The sequence below is a fragment of the Cydia splendana genome, chromosome 4, assembly GCF_910591565.1.
Source record: "Cydia splendana chromosome 4, ilCydSple1.2, whole genome shotgun sequence".
Taxonomy (NCBI): Eukaryota; Metazoa; Arthropoda; class Insecta; order Lepidoptera; family Tortricidae; genus Cydia; species Cydia splendana.
The window spans coordinates 2,510,501-2,527,555 of record NC_085963.1 but is presented as its reverse complement, the minus strand read 5'-3'; the positions used below and the strand labels follow the sequence as shown (position 1 = coordinate 2,527,555).

General features: G+C 37.7%; 2 protein-coding genes across 2 annotated transcripts in view; one reads left to right on the top strand and one right to left on the bottom strand.

The window, feature by feature from the left end:
* Window positions 1–17,055, top strand: part of LOC134789695 (STE20/SPS1-related proline-alanine-rich protein kinase-like) — a 153,315-nt gene that overhangs the window by 6,710 nt on the left and 129,550 nt on the right. The window lies entirely within an intron of this gene.
* LOC134789701 (uncharacterized) overlaps window positions 1–17,055 on the bottom strand; it is a 138,734-nt gene that overhangs the window by 61,297 nt on the left and 60,382 nt on the right. The gene's annotated exons all lie outside the window — the stretch shown is intronic.

Here is a 17,055-nt window from a genome sequence, read left to right as displayed (position 1 = left end):
TCAAAACAACATGTAGTTACAGTAAATGTAGCAAATTTCGACCTTTCCGAACAAATGATCCGTATTTACATTGGGATGTGGTCAGAGGCGTGATTGGGATGTTTGTGAGGTCCGGTTAATTTTGTACAGTCAGCAGCAGAAGTTGCTAAGCGGGCGAGGTGTTCAAAATTACCTTGACACGCTCTTATTCTCTTAATAATAAAGTCGCGTCAAGATTATTTTGAACACCTCGCCCGCTTAGCAACTTCTGCTGCTGACTGTACATACGCCGCCGTGATTGAATGTGTTTTGTGGCGTAATGCGACTTCTTAACTATTACTTTTGCCTGTGCCCAGCAGTGGGACGTATAATATAGGCTGAATTATATATATATATGTCGAATACCGATGGTCCTAAAAGCGGTGGGCGCGTGGGGGTAGTACGATAATGTATTACTTCACAGCTAAACCAGTATGCTACCATTGCTACCAGTGCATGAAATAAACATTAGGACTCGTTAACCATACTAGTGCCTACTATACTTCAGTACTAAATGTTTAAAAGAACTAATTGCTATTTTTAACTCAAGGGAGCGATATGAAAGTAAAAAGAAACCGTTTAAATCTTTATTCAAGTCAAACTAGGCCGGCTTCAACCCTACGTATCTGACCTGAGAAGATTTAGCCCTATATGGGACCGGCAACAAACTCAGAGGGACAAATCTTTTCAAAACAAGTTAAAACAACACATAACACATCATTTCTTTATTTCACAAAAGTAAGCTTCTAATGAAACATAAGAAATCAAAATAACACTTGAAATAAAACACTCAGCTAAATGGTTATATATATATATAGGTTATATAGGTTATCGCGGGCTTGTTTTCCGCAACTCGACGTCTATTATTGCGCCTATTTTGCGTGATGGGATGGCGGCACTATTCCTGCCAACCCAACTCCACCAAGAAGCCTAGCAGACCCTTTATGTTGCCGACGACTTCTGGGAGAGACCCCGGTGAGCCGAGGTGTTGTGCCCGGTATTTTGCCACCCCTGGGCATTCGAGAATGACGTGGGCGGCTGTCTCCTCTGCCTCCATGCATGCTCTGCAGAGGGGGCTATCTGTAACACGTAGGGTTAATAGGTGTTTGTTAAATGAGGCGTGTCCAGTTATTGCCCCAGCTAAAAGCCGGAGCTGTGGTCTCTTCAGCTGTCGAAGCCTCCGCGACAGATTGGGGTTGAGTGTCGGGAGGGCTTCCTTCGCCTGCCTGCATGTGCCTAGGTTAGACCAATATTGCTGGTGTTTTACCTTGGTGCTGTGTCGCAGCTTGTTCCGGAGCCAGGCATATGGCAGAGGTAGGATTGGCTCAGGTCCTGCCACCTTCAGTTCCGAGCCTCCTCTCGCCAGGATGTCGGCTGCATCGTTACCTCGTGAGTTGCTGTGTCCTTTGATCCACTGCAGAGTTATGCCATTGGTGGTACATACCTCTGACAGAGCTTTGTGACATTCGTAAATTAGCCCTGAAGTGAAAGTATAACTTTGTAGAGCTTGTAGTAGCTAAATGGTTAAAGAACGCGGGATTCTATAAGCTATCAGAATAATCCTTCAGGTATAAACCTTCAGGAACGTAGCGAGTTAGGCACGAGGTTGGCTAACGAGTACGTCCGATCTCTAGCGCGGTCCGATCAAGAAGAACTACCAGCGGCGGAGCCACCCTGCTCCCGCCTCAAGTCAAGTTGGCAAACCTGCTCGACCAGTCTACCAACATACCGACAGAAATGCCAACTCGTGCCTACGCTCACTCGAGAGAAACCTCTCGACGTTCCAAAGCCTTCTACCTGTCATCTCAGTTCAACAACACGCCAATAGATGGCGTTACTCTCTACGCAACTTTATTTCAACAATGCACCAATAGACGGAGTTACTCTCTACACAACTTTATTTATTTTGTTACAACCAAATAATACGTAGCTCAACATTGCTAATCGATTTTATACAGGCGTCTAAAATAATGAATTATAACGCTGCAATACGTCTTTCTGGTGTCAGGGTCCGACATATATATATGTTATATTATATACACAAAACTACCCAAGTTGTACCTATGGGGCCGAACTTATACTGAAAACTTTGTAAAATAATTGTTAGCAACTACGCCATAGTCTCGGAAATGTTTAATATTTAATAATATTATTATTAATATTTCTTTTTAAACTTCAATTACTCCTGACTTTACGTTAGCTTACCAAATATTAACATTTTACTTTTTTCATTACAACCGCTTACCTGAAAAGAAAAAAGAAACATTATTAATACAATCAGTATTCTTTCTTGGAAACATGGCCGTTTGGGGACTGCTTCGCGGCCATTCGACTCATTGCACCTGCAACACAGCACCGCAAACTATGGCGCACCTGCTGGCGTGCCCCGCGTGCCCGTACTCCTGCTCGGAATCTGACCTGAGGGACGCGACGGTCAGGGCTGTCAGCACCGCTGCTTTCTGGGCATCCACTGTTTAAATTTAAGAGGAACCTCGACACGAGAGAAGAAGAAGAATACAATCAGTGATTTCATTTAGATATTTATACTACTTTATACTATACTATAAAGACAGGCATAATTAAAAAGCCTATAAATTTTAGAGTTTATTTCTTACTAACGATTTAATCTAATACCTTTAAACGAGCAATTCTTATTTATTTATTTATATATTTCGGCGATCTGAAAACGGCTCTAACGATTTCGATGAAATTTTCTGGTCTAGCTAGGTCTTATCTCTGGGAAAACGCGCATTTTTGAGTTATTGTATGTTTTCCGCGCAAAGCTCGGTCTCCCAGATATTTTATAAAATTGAAGATCAAAACTCCGCAAAATGACAGTTGTTATTTGTTGACATTGAATAAATTAATGTGTTTCCATGTAGCCGGTGCTAGGAGATGCGCAAGATAAGCTGCGCACGAAACATACAGGCCTATTCGGATTTCGAGATAATCACAAGATCTTGAGACGATTTAGAGATCAACTAGATCTACATTAGATATCTACTAGATGTGACTTGGATATCTAAGTCATAACTTGTCCAAATCGTTCAAGAGGACCTCCAGAATCGCGGAAACGTCAAATTTGACATATCTATCTTACAAATATCTTTAAATTATCCGTATCGTAACTTGTTGAAATCTAGTAGAAATTTAATTCATTTTCCGAATCAAGCCGTGAGAAAAATTGGCGATTCCAATATCTACACCATCACTTTAGTGCAATCCGCTACGAGTGGCCGAGTGCTACGCCGCGCGTGCTACGAATGTGTTATACTCGTAAAAGCGCTACGCCGTAACCACGGATTACCGCGCGCTGCAAAAAGATTTCGAAGATTTGACGTCCGATTTTGCAAGATTCAGTGGTCAAATATGAACTCTATGGCTTCTCTATTTGTATTTTTTCTGGTCTTTGATTCCGAAACGTAATTGTATAATAATATAAATTTGACAAAGTACTAAACATTTCATACACATATTATGTGTATATTTGAAATTTATTCCATTCTGTCACAAATTGATCCCATCGATAGTTTTACTTGGACATAAGCAATTTCGATATGCTTTGACACAATTCTCACATCAATTAACTATGGGCACTAATCGTGTTAACTACGTGAGCTGTCAGCTGGTTAGCGGCTAATTCCCAGGCTAGTAGGGGAAATGGCTACAAGTGACATTTCACGAGTGGAGTGCACGGAAATTGCAACGCGCGGACGTCAGCCAGCGGAACCAAGCGGAACACTGTATACGTATGTGCGCTACACCGCACACATTACATATACACATTTATAGAGATGATTAGGGTCGATTTTTACTTTTATTATCGGTTTTTTGTCAGTTATTGATACAATTTGGTGGATAGATAGACAGGCCTATTCGGATTTCGAGATAATCACAAGATCTTGAGACGATTTAGAGATCAACTAGATCTACATTAGATATCGACTAGATGTGACTTGGATATCTAAGTCATAACTTGTCGAAATCGTTCAAGAGGACCTCCAGAATCGCGGAAACGTCAAATTTGACATATCTATCTTACAAATATCTTTAAATTATCCGTATCGTAACTTATTGAAGTCTAGTAGAAATCTAATTCATTTTCCGAATTGAGCCGAGAGTTACGTATTCTGTGCAATAAAAGCGCAATTTTTAAGTATGTACTAAAAAATCTCCAAGTGAGTTACGAAAAGTATGGTATGTATTCGTAACTCAACGGAAAATTATAATAATATGCATTTTATCCAGGACAAGTTGGAATTTCGTAAATATCCCGCCTAGAATGAGGAGCTTTTCAAACCAGCCAAATATTATAAAAATCTAATGTTTTTTTTTTTCAATTCGACAAAGAAATAAAAATCGGCCTAATAATAGAAAATACCTATCACAAATTATTGGATTATATTTTTTTATACGAACGATCTATGCGTCTATAAAACAAGAGTGAAAATATTATGTTATTGCTGAAACCCCACTCTTCCTGCTCTATTTTCCTAGGCTGATAGAGGAAATGGCTACAAGTGACATTTCACGGATGAACGGCACGGAAATTGCAACGCGCGAGCGTCACCCAGCGGAACATTGTATACGGATCCAGGGGACCGATTTTTAGATTTCGACCTCTTGATTTCGTGTATTTCGTTCAATAATGTCTACTGCTAGGCATTTAAATTCTACTAATAAAACTGAAGACGAGTAGTCAATACCACTAGATTCCAAATTTCTATTGCTCGTATTTCAAAAATTAGCCTTTCGCCGTTTTCCCCCGATTTTCGAGTTACGAAATCGAGCGATCGAAATTCAAAAATATTCTCCCTGACCGAATTTTTAGTCATATCTTTTAGCATTTTTTTTCGAGATCGTTTTTCCCTGTACACCTAATTTTTTTTGCGTATGTATGCAGTTTTCTTTCACTGAACCTGCGCCCTCTGGATCAAAAGTCGGACGTCAGATTCACTCGGCCACCACCGCTTCCTACACATTTATGTGCATAATACCTAATTAACTTTCTTTTAAAATTCACCCGGGTTTTTTTCGCTTTCACATTTTTCGAAGAAAAGCCATCCTTCAATCAACTTTTCCTGTAAACAATAAAATCCCCAAGATTTAAGAGTCAAGTCTTATAACCTCTGGATCAAACTGGGCGGCCATTTCGAAAGTACATTTTGTCATCAAATTGATATCTAGAGCAAAATGGTCGCTCGAACGATAACTAATGTATTTCACAGTAGTTATCTTTTCCACGTCCATTTTGCTCATACTTATTCGTATAATGTATTGGCATGAGCGAGACTCAGGGGTTAATATAACAAAATAAATTATTATAGGATATTCTTTTTTTTTTCGTTATTAAAATCATTATCATCGAGGATATTCTTACATAAATTGACTCAGCCCCACAGTAAGCTCAAGAAGGCTTGTGTTGTGGGTACTCATACTTAAATACACATACTTAAAATTTAAATATTTACATAGAAAACACCCATAACTCACAGCCCGATTCGAACTTTAAGATACGTCAATTAATAGATCTAGAAACGATATGGATTAGATGTGTCAGTGTCAAAAGTGAATGTTTTTGTTTAAGAAATGTCACATTTGACATTGACAGTCAGTCAGACGGGGAGTCAGTAACAAATATCTTTTCACCACACCAACCCGAAGCAAATATTAAATGTAAAATATCAAACAAAATCAAACCAAATCAAATTCAAATGAATGTTATTAAATATTTATCATCCGAAATCATCATTTTAAAATAAATTCTACCATCAAACATAAGAAAATAACTCTAAATTTGCATTTGATTACTTTGCCTCACATGTGAATTACTGATAGCAAAGTGTAAGTCCGTTTTTGAAGTGCAAAGTAAGCCTTTCCGAGCTGGTGTGGTGAAAATATCTTTTCATCACAGTCGCGGCTCGATTCGGAAAATGAATTAGATTTCTACTAGACTTCAACAAGTTACGATACGGATAATTTGAGTCGCTTAACTTCGAACTCGGGTAAATCCATCTGTCAGATTATGCGATTTTGGTATTAAGAAAAGGTAATAGGGTAGATATTTGCTGAGAGGGTCGAATGGATTTACCCGAGTTTGAAGTTAAGCGACACATTTAAAGATATTTGTAAGATAGATATGTCAAATTTGACGTTTCCGCGATTCTGGAGGTCCTCTTGAACGATTTCTACAAGTTATGACGTTATGACTGAGATATCCAAGTCACATCCAGTCGATATCTAATGTAGATCTAGTTGATCTCTAAATCGTCTCAAGATCTTGTGATTATCTCGAAATCCGAATAGGCCTGTCGCTCAGTAAATGTGGAATTGCACGCAGGTTTAGCGGGAGTTATAGAAAAAGCGTTCTCCCTAGGGAGTTATGAAGTTTCTAGTGCTATAATTAACAGTTTTTTGTCTTTATACTTAATTTTTGTATCGCAAGTGTGATGAAAAACATTGTGTGTAATTCGGGGCGTAATAATATTGCAAACTCGAGTCTATAAATCGCTCCGGCAAGCCGTCGCGATTTAACTTACTCTCGTTTGCAATATTCAACTTACGCCCCATGTTGCACAATGTACTATTATATTATTTAGATATCCACCTGTAAGTTTGAATTGGCGTCCAGGCCGGCCGTAATGGACACGGCCCTAATCTGCTACCTGTCGATTTAATTTCCTGCTGGGAAATTAATTCCCGCTCATTATTTCCCGGCTGAATTAATTCCCGACTGAAAAATACGTCACGCATCCTCGACCCAATCGACGCTTTTATTGGCTAAAAGAACAAAGCAATTTATAATTTTTATACATCATATTGACGTTTTAAAAGCGTCCTTTGTTTTTAGAACCAATGTCCGACCTTTTTTGGAGATTATATGAGGTAATTTTTTTGGGAAAATTCTGTGTAGGACGGCCTTAATTTGACTGTAAAAGTACAGAAAAAATGGCATACGGGTTATTTAGAACGTCGCCCTTACTGACTCGACGTCCCAAAGTGATTAAGATGGAAATGCAACACATTAACTACAGCAGAACCTCTTTAATCCGAACCCCTTCTAATCCGAACCCACTCCGAACCCCTGACATGCGTTTTTGTTTTTGTTAAGGATGACTCACGTTAGACCGAGCCGTGTCCGGGCCGGAGCTTCTAGTGCTTACTTTTCTATGGCAGATAACAAGTGATCACGTGATGCTTTGCATAGAAAACGATGCCCCGGAAGCTCAGGTCCGGGCACGGCCCGGTCTAACGTGAGTCATCCTTTACTCGTCCGCCATTTTGTTTTGCTTCATATGGGATTTTTTAAGAAAGTTTAATAAATGTTACGTTTACAGATAAAACACATATAAAAAATATCCTATAGATTCTCTGTAGGTACTATAATTCGAACGCTCCACGAATTCGAACAGGGGGTAAATTTTCGGGGTTCGGATTAAAGAGGTCCTGCTGTACTGCCAAAAAACGTCTCAAGAATAAATAACTCTCTGATTTTGGGATTTTCGGTTGAATTCTATGTACAGACTAGCGACCCGCCCCGGCTTCGCACGGGTTAACAAATTATACACCTAAACCTTCCTCAAGAATCACTCTATTGATAGGTGAAAACCGCATGAAAATCCGTTCAGTAGTTTTTGAGTTTATCGCCAACATACAAACACACAGACAGACGCGGCGGGGGGCTTTGTTTTATAAGGTGTATATAGTGATGTCAATCACAATGAAAAAATCAACGATGATCAACTCTCAACGTGGGGCTCAAACCCACATCTTTGAATTGCCAAGTTCTGTTTTCCTTTATGACATTTTGATGCGCTTTGTAATATATTTAAATCTTCGAGCAACACGGGCTTCCGACACATAGGAAGGGAGGGGCCCAAGCAAAGAGTATAATAATATATGTATAGTAAAAGAGAGCCAACTCGCGAGTAAATGTCAAAAAAACGTCGACACTAACGCTCCTAGCGGATCGTTGTTACAAACCTTTACGTATGTGTGCGTGGCACACATGCATAGTAATAAAGACTATGGCGCCTTTTTCATTGACCGTTTACAGTGAACTACAATGAGGGTTCCATTCTTTCACCTTCTTGCAAAGCAATCACGTGAAAAATGAATACACCTCATTGTAGTGCACTGTACACGGTCAAGGAAAAAGGCGCCAATATATTATGTACTATAATACCTATTCATTCCGTGACGATTACCTAGACCAGTATTTTATAAATGTTCATACCAAAGAATATTTTAGTCGCAAAAGTAAAAACACGATGTGTAAAAATATCATTTATTTTTCATTACTTACATGCGTAACAAACCAAAAAAATATTTTCTAAGGGTTCCACTTATTATAGTAAATTAGTTCGAAATAATACAAATCCACTATTAAAACTTGGACTTAAATTAATTAAATTTGACTAGCTAGCACGAACCACGAAGCATTGATGCGTTTTGGAGTCATGTTGTTTTAATTCGCACAGCCGAAAAGGCAATAACGTTTCTTTCTCCCAGGCGCACTCATTTTCATCAATTTATAGTGATTATACTTTAAATTATTAATTAAAATTACAAAAAATTAGAATCTTCTGTTTGACTTTTATAGTCTGTCGGTTTCTATGTTTTTTGTTTTAACGTTTCCTTTCACGTAAGGCACTTGGCGAAACTATTTAGTTAGTTGTTCTTAATAAAAACGATTATATTGTTTTAATATAAATACAATTATATTAAAACGATTAAAAAATGTGAGGTACCTAAATTACTGAAAATTTTAAACGTTTCATACTTGAAACGGAATTTGTGATAAAGATGCAAAGACAATTTTTTTTTTCTTTTTAACAATTATGGCCTGGATGCGTGTTTTTTAAGACACCACAGACAAAGGAGCAAACATGTTTTTCTGCGGTGCCACCATCTAGTTGATTTATATGGAAGCATCAGGTGAGGAAATGTTTGCTGTAAACATAACGCTGACTGCGCTAGTTTCCGTGTATAAGGTACCCCTCTTTAAAGTTTCGCCCCCCTGGGTAGTGTTGAGTCGCTCACTCGTGAGGCACCTCATTTGTACCACTCATTTTGTTAATTTGTCGCAGTACTTCATACCGCAAAAATGTCTTACATCACTCCTCTATTCATTTTACTCATTTACTCGCGCGCATCACAAACACCTCTTGCCACACAAATCATTCACACACTTCAAATTTAAAAAAACTCTTATCCTTTCAATTTCACTCGCGACCTTCAAAACTCATACGCTCCTCATAACCTCGCAAGAGAGTCCCTGGATCGCGCGAGGCGCTCGAGGTGCTCGCCCGCTCGCCGACACTCAAAACTCAAATGAAGAAACGAGTAATGGACGTAATGGTCCACACTGTCAACTGCCGAACTACAAACCTTATTGCAACGACAAAAGGTCCACCGAGAAAAGCATTGAGTTTGTACCACTCACCGCCTCTCTGTGACATGAACACCTCAATCCTTTCAAAATGAAACAATGAATTATAAATACCCAAAGAGGGAGTGAGACAGACACGCGCCGTACTTCAATATCGCCTCGCGTCACCACCGAAAATACGTTAAAAATTAAACACGAAAGACAACAAGCGTAAGCGCTGCAAGCTTTCATACATCTTACGCCTTTTTGATCCTAACTTACGTGTCAAAATGGCGCGAGAAATCAGTCTCAAAACGAATTTCGACGTGTTGCTTCTCTGTCGCACTTGTAAATTCGTACGTAAGTGTGACAGGAAGGCAACATGACGAACTTGGTTCGCGGTACGCCCTCTGTATACCAGGCGGGCATTTACGAAGCTTGCTTAGAAACAGAAATCCCTTAAGTAACTTAAATATTATTGAAATATAATACGGTAGCGTACACAATTTATGATAATTTCAATAAGTTTCAAGTTTATTAAATAAAAAGTAAGTATAATTTTCATAGGTAAAATAAAAATGTAGATGTAAATTATACCGATTTGAATTTGCAATACTTTTTATTAACATTCTTTGTAAACAAACGACTTCGAACTGTCAAGTTATGATTATGACATATTTATATTTATTTTGTTCGTACTTCGTTCACTACCTAGTTAATTTTAGTTCTCTAATACCTAATACCTAGTGATAATTCTTATAATCATAACAAAATATGGACATAGTTTTTGCCAGTAAATATACCCGCGGATCTTCCTTGGTGCCTTTTGCATGAAAAAATGAAGTGTAAATGTAGCCGGTGCGGCAGGCGCGAATGGTGCTTTGTTTATTATCATATTGATGATATTACTGTTAAATTATCTGAGGTGGTAAGTTAGTCACTTCTATATAATAATGACTAGTGAAAATATTGAATTTGTTCTCCTTAGTTTGTTAAAAATGTGGTAGTTTTATGGTTAATAGGTACTTATGAAATATATCACTACATATTATAAAACAAAGTCCCCCGCCGCGTCTGTCTGTTTGTGGGTTTGTTTGTATGTTCGCAATAGACTTAAAAACTACTGGACGGATTTTCATGTGGTTTTCACCTATCAAAAGAGTGATTCTTGAGGAAGGTTTAGGTGTATAATTTGCTAACCCGTGCGAAGCCGGGGCGGGTCGCTAGTGATTATTATACTTAAAATTATATCAAGTAGCAAGGAGGAGGTCTAAACAATCTAACAATAAAAAAGAGCTACATTAGAACAAGTTTCATAAAAGCAGCAAATTAAGTTAGGTACTTTATGTTCTTAGTTTGATTCTAAAATTATCTTTCTCCTAAAAGTTCTATTCTTAACCTCCAGAATTGCACTCCAATTAAATATTACTACTTATTTATTTATAAAGGAAGTGATGAATACATAAATATGTATATACATTAAATATTTTTGTCGCCGTTGGAGTTAATGGAATAGTCGACGCTGAATATATGCTAGTACCTCACCTCATTTGAAGTAAGACATTGTAACACCTCATTTTAGAAAATGAGGTACTCATACAAACTCATTTTAAATTGATGTCCTACCCATCACTACCCCTGGGCCCAAGCGATATCTCACCGTACAAATCTTTCTGCCATTTTTCGCGGGGGGAAAGGTGCACACAGTCGCACTTCTCACACACTTACGTACAAAATCCAATCTGTAATGACGACACAAATACATAGAAAATGACACACGTCAAAGACAAATCTTGCAAACCTCGATCTCTTTTTGTGTACGGACGAGTGACAAGTGTCACAACACGCACACTAACACATTTTCGTTGAAGTATGTTATTGTATTCTGAGAGATGAGAAGTCGGATTTGTCGCTCGACCGATCCGCAATTTGTACTGAGCGAGCAAAATCGATAAATCCAACAATTACATGAGACTAAAATATAATAATTGTGTTTGAATGTAATTAAACGTATGATATGTAAAAAAAAATATTACATGTGAAATGTAACACTTTCTTTTTGTCAATTTGATGTCCCCGACCTCTTTTTATAACAAAAAACCGAGCAAACAGGCATTTTTGTGCAGCAGTGTTCACGCGCGCGTCTGGACTCGGTCTAGTGAAAAATCCAAGTGCAACTAGTTTTATTACCCGCGCTAGATTAGATTGACGCGCTAATCTTGTACCTCGGCAGAGGGGAAATAGTGCGAATGCCGCCTCCCTTCCGTGTTGCTCGAAGATCTAAATTGAAGAAAAAACAATCTTTATCATCATACCGACCATGTCGCAATATTTTCTATGTCACCAGCTACCAAAAACAATGTAGAATAGCGCAGTCAGGGGATTGAATATATTAATAACATGCCCTCTGGCGGGATTTTCATGAATATAAATACCCATGGGTATTTGAGATATTATGGAAATTATGGTGGCAATTTTTTGCCCGTATCTCCAGCCGGGTGCAAGGATTACTTCAGTATGAATTATGTATACTTACTCAAAGGACCGATTTCAATATCTTTATTATTTTTGTAAACTGAAAAAAGGTATTATAATAATTAATCAAAGGTCAAACGAATTAAGTACCTACCTAATATCTGGGAGACCGAGCTTTGCTCGGAAACCATATAAAAAGTCAAAAATGCGCATTTTCCCAGAGATAATACCTAGATTGATTTTCCGTCCCCGAAACCCCCATATAGCAAATTTCATTGAAATCGTTAGAGCCGTTTCCGAGATCCTCCAAATATATATATAAATAATTATACAAGAATTGCTTCTTTAAAGGTATACGGTAGGCTTTAATAATGAAGATTCATGTCTAATTTCCATTTATATATTGAAACCTGCATTCCTTAGCAGTATTATTTTTGTATAAAATACAAACATGCGACGGTCATATCTTCTGTTGCATGGTTCGCGCGGCGCTCTATATCTTTTGCTCTCTTCTAATATCCTGGCTTTATTAAGCCGAATTTAACCTTTTAAGGTTTTGGTTGGAATCCACCCTTGCAAATATAGTCTAGGTAGAATTTTTATGGCATTTTAAAAACGTGTAAAAAATCAATATAAAAATACAAACTTGCGTTGGCTCCCTCTTAAATAAAATATGTATATTAATAATCAAAGGAAATATAAAGCCTGCTATAAGATCGGACAAATCCCTAGCGCTTGGTGAATATTAATAAGTCTTCTCTCTTCTTCTTACTCGCGTTATCCCGGCATTTTACCACGGCCCATGGGAGCCTGGGGTCCGCTTGACAACTAATCCCATGATTTGACGTAGCGACTGCCATCTGACCTGCCAACCCAGAGGGAAAACTAGGCCTTATTGGGATTAGTCTGGTTTCCTCACGATGTTTTCCTTCACCAAAAAGCGACTGGTAAATATCAAATGATATTTCGTACATAAGTTTCGAAAAACTCATTGGTACCAGCCGGGGTTTGGGGTGAATATTAATAGGTATTACCTAAAATATAGCAGGTGGTGTAGTAATACTCATAATCCCCTAGTTTAACCGACTAGAAAATCTGAGACGTAACGATGATTAATTACTGGCTAATACTGTAAATCATGAAATACTGAGCCATATTAATAAAGACTAACGACCCACCCCGGCTTCGCACGGGTTATACAAAACATCAACAAATTATACACCTAAACCTTCCTCAAGGATCACTCTATTAATAGGTGAAAACCGCGTGAACATTGGACATCAGAGGGGCTACCGCGAAAACCGAAATTTACTCTTTTACTCCAATTAAGGCGTAATTAGAGTGACAGAGAAAAATGCCCGCAATTGACGATTTTCGGTATTGGCGGTAGCCGTACAGTTCAGTAGTTATCGAGTTTATCGCGAACATAATACAAACCCACAAACCAACAGACAGAGGCGGCGGAGGACTTTGATTTATAAGGTGTAGTGATTAATAAGTTACTATTACCCAAAACTCAAAATCATAAATCACATAAATTAAAGGATAATATTCACAGTAGAGTCTGCCTAAGCTAATTTTCCACCGACTTGAACTAAATAAAGTGTGGCAGTATCATTATGAACGTCATATTTTCATAGAAAATTTGACTATAATGATGACATTGCAAAGATACCTTGAGTAAGTAGTACGAGTAGTTTCCATTCAGAAATAAATCCATACTTTAATATATATATAATATTATAAAAGGAAGTCTGTCTGTCAGTCCGTTACCTCTTCACGCTTAAACCGCTGAACCGATTTAGATGAAATTTGGTATAGAGATTGTTTGAGTCCCGAGGAAGGACATAGGATAGTTTTTATCCTAGAAATTATCCCTTAAAGGGGTGGAATTTTGTATGGAGACTTAACAACAACTGCACAACAAACTTTGTCAATAGGAACTGTCCCCCCGCGCGGTGTAGCACCGCCGCTGGTTGGTTTAGTTGAAATTTGGGATAGAGGTAGTTTGAGTCCCGGGGAAGGACAAAGGGTAGTTTTCATTCAAGAAATCACCCTTTAAGGGGGTGAAAAGGGGGGTTTTAGTTTGTACGAGGAATCGACAAAACGCAGATTGAATAAAATAATAGCTACCTACCTAAATTAATAATTCCACGCTGACGAAGTCGCGGGCAAAAGCTAGTAAATAAATAAAATTATAGACCTTTATTTTATACAAATTGACGGTAAGCTCAAGAAGGCTTGTGTTGTGGGTGAAGCATCGTAAAATGCAGTTTAAATGCATGCGTAAATGTACCATTCCAGTCATTAACTTGCATAATTAAGTTTGTACAAGCTTAATGGATACCAGATGATATTTTCGTGGATAAGTAGCGTCGTATTTTCTTTTAATTACTGTATTCAAAAAGCGCTAATTAGTTGCCTTTACTGTTTTAATTATTTCCCGGGCAGTTTTTACTCAGTAGGAAACTCTACACTATTTATGCAAACAAGTTACAATTTTTAATTTACGGAGATATAGATGTTTAGCTACATTTCAATTATGTGTTGTGTGTGACTCTAGAGTCAGACCAAGAATAGTCTGCAGCAGATTTGATAGCCCACGCAGTACAATTGTTATTTTAAACGTCAAACTTCTATGAAATTATGACGTATAAATGACACTTGCACTGCGTGGGCTATCAAATCCGCTGCAGACTTTTTCTGACCCGACTCTAGTTAATAATGTAAAACATGGAAGATATCTCGATTAGTTAAAATTATCCCGCAGTCGAAATTGTCCCCCTGCACCTTAATGGGTTTAATTGCCTAAATAAAGAAACATTCAATTCATTTCACAAAACCTCAATAGATTCTAAAATCAGAATACAACTCTAGAACGGAAACTTTATTTTACCCACCAAAAGTTTTTGGCGTGAATTTCACGAGTTTCAGCGTTCAGGGCGATAAAACGCCAATTTGCCTGCTTTCCTCAAATTCAATCTGCTGAAACGGCCATCATGGCTGTTTGAGTAACACAATAATACATTGTACGGATAATTAAGACTGTTTTTGGAAAGCATTTTTTACTTCCACTGCTGTTTTTATTCAGATCGGTGGCTTATGTGCTTAGATTATTTAATACTTATGGTTTAGTTTTATAAACAAATATCTTGTTTTAAGTCATACACATATTAAATTTACTTATTTGTCTTGTCTGTTCCAGTAAGTTAAGAGCATTTTTAATACAAATGCCTAGAATTTTTACCTGATAAATAATTCAGGATTGGTTTTGGGCAATGTACATTGTAACTGTATCGCAACTAAAAACTGGACGGCAAAGTCGACTTTGCCGTTTAAAAAATAGGTTGCGAAGCGCGTAGTTTATGGTCAGTCAAAAATTAAAAAGTTAAAAACATTGCAGTCTCGATTTTGGGACTGCAATGTTGCATACAAATTCCATTATTTGTCGAGTTCCAAACTTTTTAAAAGTTGAAATGGCCATATCAAATGAAGGCACAGGCCCATTAAACAGCCAAACAGATGATTAGTACCGTGACTATTTAGCTGTCTCAAATAGGTTGGCGTATTTTCGGCAGAAAAATACACTTTTATTTTTTTATTAAAAAAATAAAAAGGCGGCAAAGCTAATTTTTTCAATTGTTTCTACTTTTTTCTGTGAAAATATATACGTAAGAAAGTTGCTTTTGTAAAATATTTCTATGATATTTATATTTCTTGCACCATTTTTGAGAAAAGCACTATATATGACTCGGCTGAAAGGCTACTTGCTGGCTTCGGATTCAATTAAACGGACTCCCAAGGTCGTCCGTTTAAAACGAATCCTCAGCCTGCAAGTAGCTACTTCCGAGCCTCGACAATAATGTACTATTTTTTTCTTTTGATTGTGTATGCTTGTTTATATAAGTAAAATATAGGTAAAACTCGAAAACTGCTGACCCAAACTGCTGTTATACCAGGCGCCACCTATAAATATCCAATTTTTTCTTGTCCCTCTCAATGTAATCAAACACCGAACAAAACACTTTCAAAGTCAAAACAAAACAAAATAAATGCTGGTGCTGGTGAAACGTCCAAATGGCATACACAAATTCAATCTCTTTTACTCTCAAGTACAATGAAATCGGGTGTATTTTTGTCGGAATTTTATACAAACTGCACAGTCAGCATCAAAATTATCGGATCAGACTATGCGTCACAAGAAAAAGAGATATGTCTCTATATGTCGACCAATTAGAATGTGTCAGATACTTTCAACGGGATATATCCCAAATTGGAAAAGTATTCCAGAGTGGCAGATACATTCTGCGCGTTGTTTCATTACGCCACTATTGATGACGAGTTGCTAACTGTACTCGTTTACCCAATTTATTGTACCCCGGCATAAAATATATCTACCTTTATAAAAATGCCAGCCGAAGTGTCTAATCAACTCGGGAAATCGCAACCGAACATTTTACGATCCCGGGCCTCAGACATTGCTATTAAAATATACTTGGTCCTTATATCAAGGTGTTAAGGCTGAAAGTCGTTTAAAAACATTGTAAAGTGTGGTCTCTCGTTGACTTTTTGTTGGTTTTGGGCTATGTCTACTTAGGAAACAAACTAGGATTAACTCTTAAAGTTTGTTTAGGAACATTTTAAGCCTAGTCTAGTTACTAGTGACCCGCCTGCGAAACTGGTGGAGCGAAATGTGAATACATTTATTTATTATTTTACACAAGTTTATTTTTTTGATCATCATCAGCCCACTGCTGAGTATAGCTCATAACTAGGGTTTGCAATCCGGATCCGAAATGTATGAAATTATCCGGATCTGGATCCGGATCCGCGGATCCTCCCATACATTTCGGATCCGTCGAGCAAACCCTACTCATAACATAAACCTCTCTTCGATTACGCCACTTGTCCTGGTCCTAAGCTAATCTCATCCAGAAGTGACCTGCAATCTTCGGAATATCATTCAGCCAACGGACGCCATACGATTTCTTTAATATCGCACACGTTTCACTTGAATCTTTCCAAGTATTTATACTTTGTATCTTTAGGTACTTAAATAAAAGTATAACATTTTCGGGTAGTTATTACATTTATTGATTAACGAACCAAATACAAAACCACCTGGACCTCTCACTGAACGACCTGGCTTTAACCTACATTATTTGATCATGTAATGTTTTCATCCACCCTCA